The 16,865-nt window shown below is 67.9% G+C and overlaps 2 long non-coding RNA genes across 2 annotated transcripts; one reads left to right on the top strand and one right to left on the bottom strand.

Annotated features, from left to right (window-relative positions):
* On the bottom strand, positions 1–2,427 carry LOC144378181 (uncharacterized). The gene is made up of 2 exons (XR_013439842.1): positions 479–2,427; positions 1–277 (listed from the first exon to the last, which is right to left on the bottom strand). It is a non-coding gene; the product is annotated as an uncharacterized LOC144378181 (long non-coding RNA).
* A 2,694-nt stretch (positions 2,428–5,121) lies between these two features.
* On the top strand, positions 5,122–13,877 carry LOC144378180 (uncharacterized). The gene is made up of 3 exons (XR_013439841.1): positions 5,122–5,602; positions 6,398–9,251; positions 13,273–13,877. It is a non-coding gene; the product is annotated as an uncharacterized LOC144378180 (long non-coding RNA).
* The last annotated feature ends 2,988 nt before the right edge of the window (positions 13,878–16,865 follow it).

The following is a 16,865-nucleotide window of genomic DNA, read 5'->3' on the forward strand; positions in this document are numbered from 1 at the left end:
TGGGATGAAGCCTTTTTTTTTCGAAGACAAGCGCAACTCACACCACAGGGGGCAGGGCCGTCCCGCAGGGCAGAGCCCAGGCCCTGGACGGCCTCCAGGGTCATCGGGACCACATCCCCGCGGCCCTAACATGTGCGGGCACTTCCTGAGCCGAGCGCTGTCCGGGTCATCTCGCTTGGTCCTCGTGGTGACCCTGGGAGGTCATCCTGTGACTCTCCGTTCTCCAGATAAGGAGACCGTCGTGTAGTTACAGCGAGAGGCTCCAGGTCCCGGCCATCTGGCGGGCCACCACTGAGTGCAGGCCACCCTGGTCCCCAGGCCAGCCCCCGAGTCCAGGGCCCCCAGCTCCTAGAAGCCACGCCACCCTGGGTTCCCGGCACAGCCCAGAGAGGCTGTCCAACCGGCCCTGCGCGCCCAGCGGGGAAGATCCAGGGGCGGACGGGGACCGGGCAGCGGGAGCTTCCCTCCCCAGACTTACTGTAGGTGACTCAGCGCCAGCCCCCGTTGCGAAATCTGGGAATCTTGTGGGCCAGGCCGGCCGGGACGGCTGTCTGGGAAAGGGAGGCCGGGAAGGGGTTAAGGGGGGCGGGGAGGGCGCTGGGGAGGCACGTCCAGGCCCGGGAGGGCACCCGCCGCCGCCTGTGGCCTCCTCTGACATCACGCTGCCGTCAGCCGGCCGCCCAGCCCCCCACTTCCTCCTCTGCCTGGACCGTCCCCAGCCACTGTCCTGCTGTCCTGGGAGAGGGGCAGCACAGTCCCCGCTGGGGGCGGGAGGGAACTGGGTCGGGGACCACTTTGCACACGGGAAGCACTGGGCACACGGCGCAGGGTGGGCTGGCCCAGGGGGGCCCTCAGGGGTCCGAGGAGGGAGGACGTGCCCAAGGTCCCCAGCTGCAGGTGGCAGTCCCCGGATCCTGGGAGGAGCGACGTCCCGAGGCTGCGCCCTCTGCCCCTTCGTCCACTCGAGTCAGAAGGGACCGAGTGGCGATCCTGCGACCGCAGGGACCCGAGGATGTCACGGGGTTGTTCCCAGCCCGTCGGGGACTTGAAGGTTTCGAATTAAATGAATTCTGCATCTGAACCTTGAGACACGGAGGCGCGGAGCGGGCGCCTGCTCCAGGCCCGTGTGTGGGCTCTAGACCGCGGCCTGGGGCCGCTCTGCCAGCTGAGGAACCCGGGGGACAGCCGTCAGGACGCCTGAGCCACAGAGGCCCAGAGCAGAAACAGCTGGCGCGTGGTGCCCGCTTCCCTCAGGACCCGGACACACGGCTCCTTCTCCCCATTTCCCAGTCGGGCCCAGAGGGGGCGGGTGACTGGCCCACGCGGCACAGCTACTCAGTGGCAGCGTCGGACTTGAACCCCAGCTGTCTGGCCTCTGTCCCTGCCCGGACTCAGAGCTGGGGACGGGCTCCCAGAGGCCCTTGGGCAACTCGAGAGACGCGTGGGGGGGACCCTACACACACCTTCCCCAGGACACCATCCCTGAGTGCACAGAACCCCTGGAGGGGCCCAGAGAGGGCATGTGGCTTGCCCGAGGCCACACAGTGGACACATGGGGTCACAGCCCCGTCTCCCGCCACCCCATCCTGCCCTGGGTTGCAGAGGCCACAGTGAGCCTCTCTCCCTCACTGTCCCCACCTCTGGTCCCAGAGCAACTAGCTGCAAATGATCACCAAGACGGAGAGGAAGAGCCCGGGGCCCGAGGGGACCCGAGGCAGAGGAGGGTGCACAAGTCCCGGAGCTCGGAGGAGTACGACGCGGCAGGGTGGGAGGGCGCCAGGGTGCGGGCGGGATGGGGACCTCACTGCCGTGGGAACTTGTGTAAGGATTCGGGGCTTGGTGGGGGCGACAGGGAGCCGCGGACGGACTCATGCACTCAGCGCTGACCGTGGCCACCTCTGCTCTGGCCTGCCCCCTCCTTGCCAGCGGCTTCCTGGTGCCCCCCTGTGCCCTTCAGCACTCAGGCCTACCCCCAGCCTGTGGCCACCTGCCACTCCCAGTGTGCGCCCCGCGGGCAGCGACCTCTGACCCTCCTGTGGCCAGCGGGGCCCCAGTGCCTGGCCCACAGGAAATGTCCTGCCAGGGGACCCTCCCGGTCAGCTGAGGCAGGATCTGCCGTGACCTTGCCTCCCAGGTCCAGATGGGCAAGTGGTCGCTCAGGGTCACTGGGCTCGCGGGGGCAGGCCGCACTGGCCCTGCAGGTGGTCCCCCAGAGTTCAGGCCCTGGTCTGCCACTTAGCCCGGGGCCTGCGTGCGAGGCTTCAAGCCCCGGCCTCTCCTTGAGCTCAGAGAGGTGCGGTGACCTGCCCAAGGCCACACAGCTCCTCAGGATGTGAATTCAAGACTCTCTGCCCCGACCCCCGCCCCTCCCCGCCAAAGCTGCCGCTGGGCATCAGGGTGCTGGGGCTGCCCGGGCCCACGCGCACAGTCCCCACCCCCCGCGCCACCCAGTCCCACATGCCTCAGTGATGAGCACAGGAGAGTGACCGGGCCAGCTGATGCGCATCTGCCTCCCACGGGTCGCAGCCCCAGCCAAGCTCAGCCCCCCCAGGGCGTGGTTCTGGTCCTGCGGGGGCTGAGGGAGGGGGCCCAGCCAGGCCCTGCCGGGGAGAGGGAGAGGGGCTGGACACGGCCCGCCGGCGTCATTCCCGGAGAGACAGGCGGGAGTGGTGGGGTCTGGGGCACACGCCGGTCCTCAGGCCCCGAGGTCGCCCACAGGAGCCGACAGGCCCTCAGGCTCCGCTCATGTCCCCAGGCCCCAGGGAGCGGCCTCCGTCTGGCCCCGAGAGGCGGAGAACCAGCCCGACCCTGAGTCAGGATCTGAGGGTGGGGACGTGGCCAGGACCAGGGCCAGCAGCTCCAAGGGACAGTGGAGAAGGTTGCTGTCATCTGGTCCCCGTCCCACACCCCGTGGGGACGAGCCTCCTGCTCCCGCTGGCCCCAGCTGGCCGGGCGTGGAGGGTCCTGGGCGGTGCGAGGTCCCTCTCCAGGGGGCAGCAGCGTGGATGTGTCCCCTCTCCCCACCCCCGTGTCTGCCACGCCAGGAGTTGGGTGGCGGCCACTGCCCAGCCGTCCCCTGTCCTGTCCACGCACCACTCCAGATCTTCGCGACCAGTTTTCAGATGAGAAGACGGAGGTTTGAGGACAGGAGGCTCAGAGGGGCTGGCCGAGCCGGGGCCGTCTGCAGGGCTTCCTGTGGGCCCCGGGCCAAGCGCCTGCCGGTCCCCAGAGCCACTGGACAAGGCCGCCCCTGGCTCCCGGTGGCCTGCGCTAGGAACATCCCCCGCTGCCCTGGGACCCCGGGGGTTGGAGGTGGCCCCCAGGCTCACGCCACCCGGGGGTCCCTGACAACAGTTGTGTCTCTGTGCAGTTTTCCTGGGGACACGGATCACAGCTGTCACTCACCTCCCAGATCTTGACACACGGCTGTGTCAGGGAGGGACGGCATCTTCCTGCCGTCCCGACCTCAGTTCAGACCTGGGACACCACAGGCCTCCCCCCAGGCCACTCGTCCACCTTCCGCCCCGTTTTACATCCCCCCACCCCCGCCCGTTCCCCGGGTCACTCGTCCACGTCCACTCACGGACCCGCTGTCCGCCCACCCAGCTGTTGTTCGCCATCATTTTATTCATTTACTTAATCACCTAATCACATGTTCACGCCCCTCGTCAGCGACCACAGTCCGCCACCTGGAGCCGCCGCACCTCCACTCACGGTCTCTCCCGCGTCCCGCGTCCCTCCAGCAGCTGCCTGTCACTCCTCCCCCACGGCCTCCTCCCCATCCGCTCACCGACCCCCTCTTCAGCTCGTCCACGCTCATCCGTCCCCTCCCTCCACACGCTGTCCCCGGCGCCCCCGCCCACGCACGGCCATCCCGTCCCACTGGACGGTCCCCGCACAGCCTCAGCCCCCTCCCTCGAGCCTTCCCGGTGGCAGGTCCAGGAGGTGAGTGGGGGGGGCGGGCCCAGGGGGGATCCAGGGCGAGTGACCCACAGACCCTCGGGCCTGGTCTGCTGAGCCTTCTGGGGTGTTGAAGGCTCCGAGTCTTCAGCAGTGTCGAACCCAGCGGTCCCCAGGCCCCTGGGCCACGGAACCCGGTCCCAGCATCATCCCAGAGAATAGCCCAAGAATCTGTGCCCTTCGGAACCCCACTTGGGAAATGCTCCTGTGATCCCGACGTCCTGTTTCCACAACAAGGAGACAGAGTCCACTGAACCGTCTCCGTCCGCCTCGCGCCCGGGCTCTGCCCTGGAGGTCGGAGCCGGGCACATGGGCACTGCTGCCTTCCGCCCAGAGCTGGTGCCCACGGCAGGTCCAGGTCCCTCGTACCAAAGGGGGGGCCTCACTGCGGGGGGAGTCGCTCCAGAGTGACCCTGACCAAGCTCCGCCTGACCGCGGGCGACCCACGGGGACCAGCCAGCTCCACCACTCCTGACCTCGGCTGTTTGGTCTGAGAAATGGGCCACGAGGTCATCGTCGCGGCAAAGCCTGCCCGGGCGCAGCGGGCCTCTCGCTGCAGACTCTGTCCCGAGTGAGGCGCGGCCCACCCTGCCCTCTTCTCACCCTAGCTAGTTCCAGCCTCTGGCGGAGACCTGGAGGCCTCTGGGCCTCTCTGAGCCTTCAAGGCCGAGGCCGGTACCTGGAAACCGCCTGGGTACCCCCCGCGGTGCGCGGCACAGCCTGCAGGGCTGCCCGCTCTGCCCACTCGGCTCCCAGCGCCCCGCAGAGGAGGCCACTGGCTTGGGGAGGGCCGCCGGCCGCTTCCTCTGCCCGCCGCTGCCGCCCCTCTCAGCCCAGGCCCTAGTGCAGGCTGCAGGGTTCTAGAACACCCGCCAGGCCCCACCAAGCGCCTCCTGAACCCCTGCGGGTCCCCTGCCCCAGACCCGTGCCCGGCCCAGCCACCGCCAGGCACAGAGTTGTCTGAGCGGCACGAGGCCCAGCTCAGTGCCGCCTGGTTCCTGGTGGGTCTCTGGATTCCTCCTGCCGCCACCGAGCCAGCTCCCTCCCACAGGCCATCCTACCTCCTCCCAGTTGGCTCCACTTATTAGGCCCTTCCTGTGTGCCCGGCCCTGTGCTGGGTCCTGAAGACAGAGGCGTCCCCACAGGGCTCGGGCGACGGGAGGGAACAGCTGCAGAACACGGACCCGTCTCAGAACCCGTGGACCAGGGACAGAAGCCCACCAGGATCCAGCCGTGACGCCCACGGAAAGAACAGTCTAGAACACACACAGTCCTGCCCAGCAACAGGGTGGGCGGCGACTGCCCGGGACGGGAGCGGGGAGAGGGCTGGATGACACAAGGCTTCAAGGACACCTGTGGAGGTGACTGATGCTTTGCAGTCGCCTGGCCAGGCACCAGGCCCAGCTCCTCAACACGCAGCCGGGACCACCTGCGGTTTGCGTGCGTCTGTGACCTCAGCAAAGCTGTTCAGGAGGAAGGGTCACAGGAGGCTGTGCAGGGAGACCAGGGAAGGCGAGGAGAGGGGCTGAGAGCTGGTCAGGGAGGGCTTCCTGGAGGAGGCAGCTGCTGAGCAACACCTTGAAAAGGAAAAACCGAGTTCCACGTGGAAAGAAGAGGGCGGCAGGAAAGCCTGGGCCTCTGGGTGAGTCCTCTGCTTCACACAAAGCTGTGTGACCTTGGGCAAGAGACTCGACCTCTCTGAGACTGGGTTTCCTCGCATGATGGACCCCCCACAGCCTTGACCTTTCAGGGCGGGTGGGAGACGGGATCTGGAAAGCCTGGGGCTGGCATCCGTGGTCACAGTCACAGGGAGGCAGGAGAGGCGCCTGGTGAGGGGTCTGTGGTGGCCGCAGACAGCAGGAGGGTGCCTGGGGTGGGGGGGCCTCCCGAGGACGGGGAGGAAGGACGGGGATCCGGGGGCAGGTCCTGCGGACCCCAGAGCTGGAGGACGCTGGCGCCTACACCCAGACCCCTGGCTCCCGGTGGCGGGAGGCGGCTGCTGTCTGGCAGCTCCCCTCCGCCAGGCCCAGGCCCCCTGCTCAGCTGCCCCGAGCGCGAGTGGCCTCCGGCCCTGCCCAGACCCTCCTGCTACCAGAGTCGAGGTGGAGGCCGCGGGACGTGCCACCGCCCCCTGGGCTGGGCCCCCGGTGGCAGGGGGGGGCAGCGGAGCCGCCCTGCACCCCACCCGTCTGGGAAGCAGGTTGGGCCCCCTGAGGTGCCCGCGGGGCTGGACCAGCGTGGGGTGCTGGGCCCCGCCCTCGCTCCCATCTGGGGGGCCAAGGTCGACCGGGGGGCAGGCGGGCCAGGCCCTGTCTGGGGATGAAGGCAGCGCCCCAGGGTGCAGCCGGCTTAATAACAGGCTCCGGGATCCAGGGGTTGAACTCGGCAAATAGGTTCAAACACAAATTGCGGCCCACGTTCCTGTCTGCACCTCCAGAGCCCCTCGTTCCCACAGCCCGCGGCCGGGCCCACGCTCTGCACACCCACCGGCCCTGCTCAGCCGCTGACGGTGTGCCCTCCACAGACCGAGATGCCCCGGCGCCCGGGTCCAGGTCTGTGCAGCTGGACCCTCCCAGCCCTCTCCCCGCCGCCCCTCCACAGGGCTCCTGACTGCCCATGTGCTGGGCTGGTGCTGCCCCAGGGCCTTTGCACCTGTTGCTCCTCTCTTCCTCCCAGGTGGCTCTTCCCTCAGATCTCCACGCCAAGGCTGCCTCCTGGAGAGGCCTCCCCAGCCCACCCTGTTTCCCTCCTTCCTCACCGGTCCCCACCAAAGCTCCAGGGATGTCCTTGTCCCCTGATTGTCTTTCTCTCCCTGGATTTGGAGCGCTGTCTAAATATTTTTAAATTTCTAATTGACCCATAATCGTGCACGTTCGTGGCGCAGCGTGGCGCTTCCATGCCCAACACGACCAGCCGCGCTAGGAGGGGGTGATGGGCGCAGCCGTGGCCCCGACGGCCATCTGCCCTTCGTGTCGAGAACATTCGACCCCCGCTGTCGGCCGGGTGTGGGTCTGGGCTCCCGGGGGCTGACGTCAGGCCGGCACCGCCTGGCACCGCCTGGCACCGCCTGGCAGCGCGGGCAGAGGCGCCCACCACAGGCGCTGGGGTCCACCCTCGGAGGCCGGCCGGGACGCTCGGGCCTGTCCCCGCACGCAGCCCCCAGCACACCTGCAGCCCGCCGCCCTGCAGCCCGGCCTGGCCCCCGCCCGGCTCAGCTTTCCCTCCGCCCCGCCGCCAGCTGGCCCCGCGCCAGCCCCTCGCCCGCTCCACCTGCCTGTGGGCACCGCTCCTGAAGGACCAGGAAGGGCCCGGGGTGCGCTGGCCGCCTGCCATGGGCCTAGGCCCCCGCTGCCAGACACCTGTGTAATGAGTGTCATTACGGGGACCCGCTGGGCAGGCCCCGGCCCGCCCGCCACCCAGGATGCCAGCCACGCCGTGTCGGGTGCGGGGCCGGGGCTGAGGGGAGGCTCGGCCTCCACTGCCTCCAACCGTGGGCTCGGTCCTGGATCAGCGAGGCCGACCTTAAATTCAGGCCTCTATGGTAACCATGCTGACTCCCAGGAGGCAGAGGCGGAGAAACACTTACTGAGCACCGACTGCATGCCCCCTTACGCCAAGAGCTAACTATGCCAACAGCACTGCTCACTGTGGGCACTCACCCCTCTGTGTGTTTATTGTGTCCATTTAGGCACAGTTGAGCGCCTACTGTGTACAGGCCCTGTGGTTTCCTGCAGGAAGTCGTTCGTTCCCATGACAACCCTACAGGTGGCTCTACCTTAGTCCACTTTACGGACAAAGCCCAGAGTCACACGTGAGCCAGGGCCGAGCCAGGCCTCGGATCCTGAGGTCGTGTTGTCAACTGCTCGCCTCCTCGGTGGCTCGGACGTCTGTCACTGTCCCCGGCACCCAGTCCAGTGCCTGCCTCAGGAGGAGCTCGAAAAAATAAAGACCGAGCGAATAAGAGAACGAGCAACGGGGCCCACCCAGGTCCTCCGGGGCTGGCCCCGCGGCCCGAGACCTGGGCCCGAGGAGCCCACAGCGAGGGTCATGGGCTCGCAGGTGTCCCCGCAGGCTGAGATGCTCCTCACAGCGCTGGGGAGGAGAAAGCAGAGTCAGGGCGGAGGCCAGCCCTGAGCCCTCTGAAGCGCCCAAACTCCTAGGCAGGCTACCCAGTCCCTCTGTGCCTCAGTGTCCCCCACTGTGAAACTGAAGGGAGGCCTGGCCCCTCCCTTGTCCGGTTGCTGAGACCAGGAAAGGGTATGATCTGAGGTCAAAATACTGCTTGGAGGCTGAGGCAGGAGGATGGCGAATTGGAGGCCAGCCTCAGCAACTTCCTGCGGACCTGCCTCAAACTAAAATTCTAAAAAAGGGCTGAGGTCGTGGCTTGGGTTGGAGAGCCCCTGGGTTCCATCCCCAGAGCCACAGAGAGGAAAGAAGTGCCACTCACATTCCCCCCACCCCCCGGGAGAGCTCCAGCCTCCCCTGGGCCTCAGCCCCTCAGCCGGCACACGGGGTCAAAATGCCACTTTTCTCCATGTTGCAAGCCAAGGATGAGGCCGTGCTCCCTGGGCCTCACACACAGGTCGACAGTCACGGTCCCAGGGGGCAGCTGGGTCACCTAAGACCTCTGCAAGGCCACCAGGCCAAGGTCCAGAGGTCCTGGGGTGGCCCCGGTGAGGTAGGGCAGGCCAGCTGGGGGACCACAGCGCAGGGAGCAGGAAGCTGCAGGAGGCCCGGGCAGGAGGCCGTGACTCACCCCTGGCCAGTGGGGGCTGGGCTGCGGCCCCCACGGCCCCCCTGGGCCCTGCCTTTCTCCAAAGTGCTGTGTCATGCCCCGTCATGTGGCCTCGGGTCATTAATACCGAGTTCTGGGAAGCTTGGGCCGCGTTCCCGGAAGGGGTCAGCCAGTTCAGTAAACAGATTGGCTGCTGGGTCCTCGTCACGGCCGAGCCGGGCCGGCAGCCCGCAGCCTGGGAGGGGGGCGCCGGGGGGCGGGGGCCAAGGGGACCGAGGAACGGCCCTGGCCCTGGGGCTGGCACCGCCCAGGGCACCCTGAGCCCAGCTCCGCAGATGGACAGGGCAGCCCAGGCTCAGAGAGGGCAGGGCACTTCCCAGGGGTCAAACAGGGAGTCCAGTTCCCATCTCCACTCCTGCCCTCGCCACCCGGGTCCCGACGGGGGCATGAGGGCCCGAGTCACCCCGATTCCTAATCTGTACACTGGGGCCAGCCTGTTGGACAAAGGGAGCGCTGGAAGGAAGCAGGATCCGGGGACGGAGGGCTGCACCCTGTGGTAGGTCCATGATGATGACCGTGGTCATGTTTCCTGAGCACCTACTATGCGCGGGCACCGCTCTGGGCAGCTTCCGTGAGTTCACCTGGGTGCAGGCCCAGGGTGGCAAGGGCCAAGACATCTACCTGGTGGCAGGCTCGGAGCTAGTGACGCCCACACCCTATGTCCTGGGGGCTGTTGGCAGTGCTCACCACCCATCCATCAGGTGACCAGGCGGAGCCCAGGAGGGCCAGCCGCTGGCCGGAAGAGGACACCTCCAGGGACTGGACCTGGGGACTCCATACACGCGACTCAGCCCCGCTGACCCGTCTGATAAGTGGGGACGGTGGCACTCACCCCACAGGGCGCCTGGCACGCGGGGGCAGCCGTCACGATGGCGCAGTGGTGGAGTGGGGGGCCCTGGACCCAGGGCTGCCCCTCTGTCCCCTGTTCAAGGACAGGCCAGCCCCACCTCCTTGAGCAGCAGGAAGACGGACGAAGTGACCAAGCCTCTGGGCCAGGCTTTCTGGGGGCCCTGGACGCACTGACTTAGTGGATGTCACCTAAGGCGGATCCGCTGCGATGGGGCAGGACAGCCTCCCGCGGACAGGGGCCAGGGGCCGTCACGTCCTCAGCTGCCCTGTCCCATCCATGGGGTGCGGCCAGCCTCGCCTGCCCCCTCGAGGCCCAGGTCGGAGGACGGCTGAGAGCAGTCGCTACGGCGTCTCCCCGAGCTCGGCTGGGGACTCGTCCCTCCTCTGCCCGAGCCTCGGGCTCCCACGCCTCACCCCTCCTGGCGGTGCCCGGCCCAACTCACCTCTGCACCCGGGCCCCGGCCCAGGGCCAGCCCCTGTCCACTGCCCCATCCTCCGCATCTGGACACCTGTGGGCTCCCGGGGCCCTCGCGAGGCCACCGCTCGGGGAGCCCGGGCCTCACCGCCCCCCTGTCACACACCCGCTGTTCTCCACGCGTCGCCTCCGATCCTGCAGCGGGAGGTGGGGACTCACGTGGGGGCTGGGAGGGGGACACACTGCCTCTAAGACCCCAGCGAAGCCCACGAAGTCGGGGTCCACGCCCCGGGCCCTCTCGGACCTCGCGGTTCAGTGTCAGGTTCTCACCTGGCTTCACCACGGCGGGGTGGCGTCTGAGGACAGCGTCCCCGCGAGAGGGCTGCGGGCCGGACGGACGGGGTGGACGCAGGGCTGCAGGAGCCCGGGTCGGCGGAATGAGTGCGCCCGGTGCCAACCTCCGCAGCGAGCTCGTCAGCGTGGCCGCAGGCCCTGGGTTGTCCCTGCGCCCTGTCTGGGGACGCGCCTCTCCCTTTTTGTCTTTTGGAGCCGGGTTGAACCTCTGTTTTATGTAGAGACAGGGTCTCACTGAGTGGCTGAGGCTGGCCTTGAACCTGGGATCCTCCGGCCTCAGCCTCCCGGTCTCTGGGATCACAGGTGGCGCCCGGCCTGACCTCGTCCCTCTTTGTTCCCTGGGAGCCCCTCGACCTCCCGCCCAGTCCTTCCCACTTTCCTCCTGCGATGGCCCACAGCTCTGCCCTGTGCCCGCTCCCAGCCTCCACTGCCGTCCCCTGCTTCCTGAGGACCTGGAGCTGCATGCCAGCCCCTCCCTGCCCCACGCCTGCCCAGGAGCACCCCAGGCCCTGAGCCGCCCCTCCTGCCCCCCACAGGCGGCTCCGCGCCGACCCACAGGAGTCGGGGTCTCGGCTGCCCACCACCTGAACACAGCAGGTCTCCTGGAACATTCCAGAGCCGCAGCCCTGGCCTTCCACTGGGCCTCGCGGCTGGTCCACCCTGACGACACCTGCCCCTCTCTCCAGCCACCTTGGCCCCGGGGCCTGGGCAGAGCCCGGGGGCTTCCTCCAGGCCCAGAGCCCCCTCCTCAGGGAGCACCTCGCGAGGCCTCCGGGCGCCCACCACCCTAGAGACCCCGCGCCCGCGTCCAGCCCGACACCTCCGCACTGTGAGGCTCAGCGGAAAGCTCCAGGTGGCCCAAGGCCAGGCCATGCCCCAGGGTGACCCCACCCCAATGGACTTATTGGCCACCAGGAAGGCGACCTCCAAGGTGGCCTCAAGGGAAGACGGCGCCACCGTGGACCACGGCCCGCCCCCACCTGCTGACCCTGCCCACTCCCCCTCCACCCATCCCAACCCGCCACTGCGCCCACGTCCCCCAGGACTGTCCACTCTCGCTGGCCTGAGCAGCCACTTCCCTCTGGCCTCTGCCCTGCTCTCCACAGGCAGCAGGAGGGACCCTGTCAGACAGGGCTTCCGGTGAGCACTAGCGCCCTGGGCCACATTTGTCACCATCTGGGGACATCTGCAGTTGTCATGACTGTACTGGGGGTGGGGCAGGGGCTGCTCAACTCCCCACTGCACAGGACACTGGATGGTCTGCACCAGGCGCCAACGGTGCGCAGGTGGAGGAGCCAGACCCCCGGTCCCTCCTGCGCTCAGCCGCACCATGGTCCCACCTGGCCTGCAGGAAAACCCACATCCTCTCCCACAGTCACCCGCCGAGGGCCATCCAGGCCCGCTGGCCCCTGACTGCATCGCCTCCAAGTCTACCCTGCCCCCTCGGCCACTCCTTATCTGTCCACTGCGATGCGAGCTTCCCCACCCCAGGGCCTTTGCGCCTGCCGTTCCCACCACCTGGATCACTGTCTGGGACATCTGCATGGCCGCCCCTCCTTCCCTCAGGGCTCTCCTTCCTCCGGCAGCCTGGCTGGGTTCCCGCCACCTCACCTCACTGTCCCCATTTCCCTGCTGAAACGGGTGAGGGGCCGCTGCTCTGCTGTGCGGCTTGGCCTCCCCAGGGCCTGGCCCGCAGAGGCTCCTCCAGTGCTCACTGCAGGAGCACTGTGTCCTGGCCACCGCCCGAGTAGGTGACTTCTGGAGACCAGCCCAGCGCACCCACAGTGGGACTCCCCCTGCGGCGGGCACGACTCTGTAGCTCCAGGTCCCCAAGATCTGAAGCACCCACAGAGCTTCCCCCGGCCCGCAGCAGCTCCCAGGGGCTCCCCCAGGCCCGGCCGGCGGGCGGGGGCAGGTCCAGCGCTGCCCGTGGGGATGGTCCCTGCGGTGCCCTCGAGCAGAAGAGGCTGGATCCCGGGCTGCAGCGCAGAAGTAAAGGTGGACAGCGAGGAGGTTCAGGAAAAGCCACAGGAAGTGAACGGTTCCCTGAGGACGGGCCCCAACCTGCAGAATAAAGGGCGACCTCAGAGAATCGTGACTAGGACCCGCCAGCGAGTGGGGACGCAGCGAATGACCTCACGGGGTAACTGTCACCAGCACCCGTTCTTAGACGCGTGGACGTTCAGGTATTCACACAAAGTCGTGGCCCCGGGACATTGCATTTGACCTCCCAACGTCACCTCGAGAGTCATTTCTGCAAATGACACGGTGACCTCCGCGGACCCAAGCCGCTGCCCCAGAACAGCCTCCGCAGAGGCCGGGTGCAGCCCCCCCACGGCTCCAGCTGCTGATTCGCAAATCGGCGCGTGATTGGTGGGTCCTGGCCACGTGACCCCGCCCAGCCACGCCCCCAGCTGCCGGGGTCCTGCCCCTCCCCGGCCCGGGACACGTGGCCCCGCAGCTGGTCCACGTCCGCGAGGCAGCCCCGCGGCTCGGGCTCTAAGTGCCGGAAACACCGAGGCCACGTCGCAGCGACCGGTTGTCAGGGTGTGAAACACGGAGGGGCCGCTTCCCTCGCTGTGGTCGCAGTTAGGGCAAGCTGGCCTTGGAAGGGACAGCTTAAGTGACCGAGGGCCTACCCGGCCCAGGGGCTGCCACTGCTGGGGACCCGGCTGCCGGGGCCCAGCTCAGAGGGGGCACTGCAGGGAGGAGAGGTGGGCAGCGGAGGGCAGGAGAGGACCCCAGGCAGAGGAGCTGCCCAGGCCAGGTGTGGAGGAGTCGGGGTGTAGAGAAGGCCGGGTCTTCTAGAACCTTCCAACCAAAATGGCCAAAGAGACCACAGATCTCCACAAAACTGGGTTTTGTTTATAAGGTTTCTTTTTCCTTTTTTTGGTACCAGGAATTGAACCCGGGTCACTCCACCTCTGAACCGCGTCCCCAGCCCTGCTTTGAATTTTATTGGGAGACGGCGCCTCGCTGAGTTGCTTAGCGCCTCGCTGTTGCTGAGGCTGGCTTTGAACTCGCGCCCCTTCTGCCTCAGCCTCCTGAGCCGCTGGGACTACGTGCGCCCGACTGTTTTAATTTGATTTAAAGACGAGGACTTTTCACATACGGCCTCAGAATTCTGTCTCCCTAAAGAAATGGAGAGGTCGGGCCACATGCCTCTCTGCAGGCCACTGCCCCGGGCAGGGCTGGCTCTCTCCCGGGCACCCAGGCACCACCAGCTGCGAGGCCTCCCGAGGATGCTGGGGAAGGGCTCAGAGAGGCTGAGCAATGCTCCCGGGGCCACGCAGCAACCCCAGGGCAGGCGGGGACTCAGGCTACCGACTCCTCCCCCAGAAGCCCACCCCGGGTCCAGGAGCTGCTGACCCTGGCCCTGAGCCGCGGAGGAGCAGGAGGCAGGTCAGGGAAGGCCCCGTCCTGTTTAGCTTTTGTGGTCTCGTGAGTAACCGAGTGGAAAAAAACAACTTGAAAAGATAACAATTACAACCAAATTAAATCAGATCGGCCGTGACTCATTTATGGAGCCGTAAAAACAGAAAACAAAAACAGGCTGGGCGTGGGGAGGGAGTCCAGCAAGGGGGACGCCAGGGGGAGGCTGAGGCCCCAGAGTGGCCTCCAGGGCGGAGAGGCATCGCTGCCAGCCCCCGGGGGGGGGGGGCAGGAGAGGGTCCCAGTGCCAGGGAGGGGCCTGGGCCGGGGCAGCACCTAGGCCCAGGGTGGCGGGTCCCTGGGGCCCTGGGTGTGCCCTCTACAGACTGGGAAACTGAGGCGGGGGGGCCGGACGAGCCAGGCCGCGGGCTGAGGTCCACCCCGCCTCTCTCGCCCCTGGGAAGCAGGAGCCCCAGCCCCAGCGCCATCCAGAGCAGCAAAGGGACCAGAACCCTGGACCTTGCAGGAGCCCCAAAGCCCACAGCAGACACGGCGGCCCGTGGCCACACAGGCCGGTCCCATGTCCCCATCTGGACAATAACGGGGTCATGTCAGGGACACCTCAGGAAGGCCCCCGGAGCCCAGTGGACCTGACCCAGGGAGGCGGCACAGCGCTGCCGGCTGCTCCCAGGAGCCTCGGCCCTGGACAGGAGGGGGGGCCGGCAGAGATGGGGAAGCCCCCCAGGCCCACCATTCCCCAGGTCACCGGGACCCAGGACCCAGCTGTCAGGCAGCAGGGAGCCACCTGACGGGCCAGGTCAAGAGGCGGGGGCAGAGGGCAGAGGGCAGCTGCCAACATCAGCACAGGACCAGTCGGTGCCCAGGCCTGCCCAGCCAGGGCCTCTGCTGAACGCCGTCCGCCTGCTCATTCATCCAGTCCTCCTGAAGCGCTGTCTCGCACCAGGGGCTCTGGGGACAGTGATGGCCAAGAGACACAAAAAGAGAGCCGCCTGCTTGGAGGGGAGGGACGAGCAAGAAGCCTGGTGTGTCAGGCAGAGGTGAGGGCCAGGAGATGGACTCAGGGCCCCAGGAGGCCCCAGCTGTCCTCAGCAAAGTGTTCCAGGCTGGGGACACGCACGTGCAAAGGGCCTGAGGTGGGATGGCATCCATCTTCCCAGCAGCCCATTGGCAGGTTGTGCTGTCATCTCCTCCTCCAGAAGAGGAAATAGAGACTCAGAGAGGGGAAGTGGCTGGCCCAGAGTCACACAGCCAGGAAACGGCAGGGCAGGGAGCAGAGGAAGGTCAGGCTGTGGGGGTGTGGCCGTGCTGACGGGACCCTGTGTGTGTGACCAGCTGCGTGGTCCCAGGGCGGCTCCCAGAGTGTGTCACCCACCTTGTCACAGCCCTGGGTGGTGGGATTGTGTAACCCCAGGGCGCGAGGCTGGGAAGGAGGCTGGCCGCACCCGGCTCAGCCCAGCCCTGGCCCTGCCTCCCAGGCCCCGCAGGGTCCCGGGTCACGTGGACTTGCTGAGGGGGAGCGAGTGAGCAGCGGGTACCCCGTCCCTGGGGCGACCTGAACCCCACGTAGGAGGCGTTGGAACCCGGCTTCCCGCCCGGGTCATGGCCCCCGAGCTGGGCCCCAACGGCGTTTGAGAAGTCTTGGGTCAGGAGACGCACAGCCTCCCGAGGTCACATAGCTAGCGAGTGACAGAGCAGAGTGACCCTGGCCTGCTCACTCCTGCCCACAGTGCTGGCCCCGAAGGCCAGCAGGCCCCCCGCCCTGCCCTGCCCTTCCCCCCGCCCTGCGCCCGCCAGCCTCCGCCCCTGGCCCTGTGGGCCTCGGCCTGGCTCCCGTCCACCTTCGGGGGGAGGCTGGGTGCAGAGGCTGGGCGCAGAGGCCGTTCTGGGCCGGGTCGGAGGGCTCAGTGGTGACGGGGCAGGCGGGGGGCTGGTGGACGCGCTGCAGGGGCCCAGGCCCAGGGAGCAGCTGGCCCAGGCTCCCAGGTGGGGAGGCCCCAAGCAGCGGCCAGGAGGCCCTGGGGCTGGAGGAGGGGCCTGGGGACTGGGCGGGGTCCTGGGACAGTGGAGGGTCTGCTGGGGGCTCCCGTGGCCTGGGGGGGCCGCAGGAGGACTTGGGCTTTCACTCTGGGAGCGTCGGAGCTGGGGAGGGACAGGGCTGGCCCGAGGGAGGAGGCGAGTGCTGGCGTCCAGGTGCGATGCCGGCCGCCCTCTGGTCGGGCTGCACGGGTTTTGAAAGGGCTGGGGTCATGAGTGTGAGGGGCCGTGAGGCCGGGGGTCGGGGCCACGCCGGTGGGCAAGGCCGAGGGCTCCCAGCTGGCTCCCAGCTCTGCGCCTGCGGGTCACCAGTGGTGACAGCGGCCAGTGGACACCCAAGCCTGGGGCAGTGGGCCAGCTCTGATGGGGACACTGACCTTAGCTAAGGACAGGAGCTGTACCTGGGCCCCTTTGTCCTCTCCTTCCCCCACCCCAGCACCAGGCCTGGCCTTGGGGACGAGCCAGGGGCATCAGGGACATGTCCATGAGCACATGTCCCCGGTGCACAGTGGCCCAGGCCAGGCCGTGCCCCTCCCTCCCCTGCTCCTCCAGGGAGTGCCCCCCGTGGGGCTGTCCTGCCGGAGCCCGGGGCCTGCTCCTCCGTCCTCAGCAGCCCTGATCCGACAGAGACGTCCAGGCTCCAGGGAGGGGGCTCAGGCCAGGGCAGTCCCCTTCCCCACTGCCACGCAGCTCCCCAGAGCCTCTGTGTCACCAGGGGCGGTCTCAGGCCACAGGCCCAGGAATGCAAAGCTGGGGGCAAGCCCTGGCCTGGCCACTCCGGGCTCCCTCAGCTACGGGGCTCCCTGAACCCACCCCCACTGGGGACCACCACACTCCCTCCAGGGAGAGAAAGAGCCACCCAGCCTGGGCTGCAGTCCCAGTCCAGAGGCTGGCCGCTGTGTGACTTTGGCAGGTGGCACACCCTCTCTGAGCCTCAATCTCCACCTGTGAGCTGAAGAGGAGGCCCATTGGGCAGCTCCATGACTCCAGATGGGACAGGACGGAGGCCCACAGCGGCAGAACCTGGGAGCCCAGGCTGCTCTCCCTGGGCTGGGCGCGGGCAAG

The sequence above is a fragment of the Ictidomys tridecemlineatus genome, chromosome 5 (genome assembly GCF_052094955.1).
Source record: "Ictidomys tridecemlineatus isolate mIctTri1 chromosome 5, mIctTri1.hap1, whole genome shotgun sequence".
Classification (NCBI taxonomy): Eukaryota; Metazoa; Chordata; class Mammalia; order Rodentia; family Sciuridae; genus Ictidomys; species Ictidomys tridecemlineatus.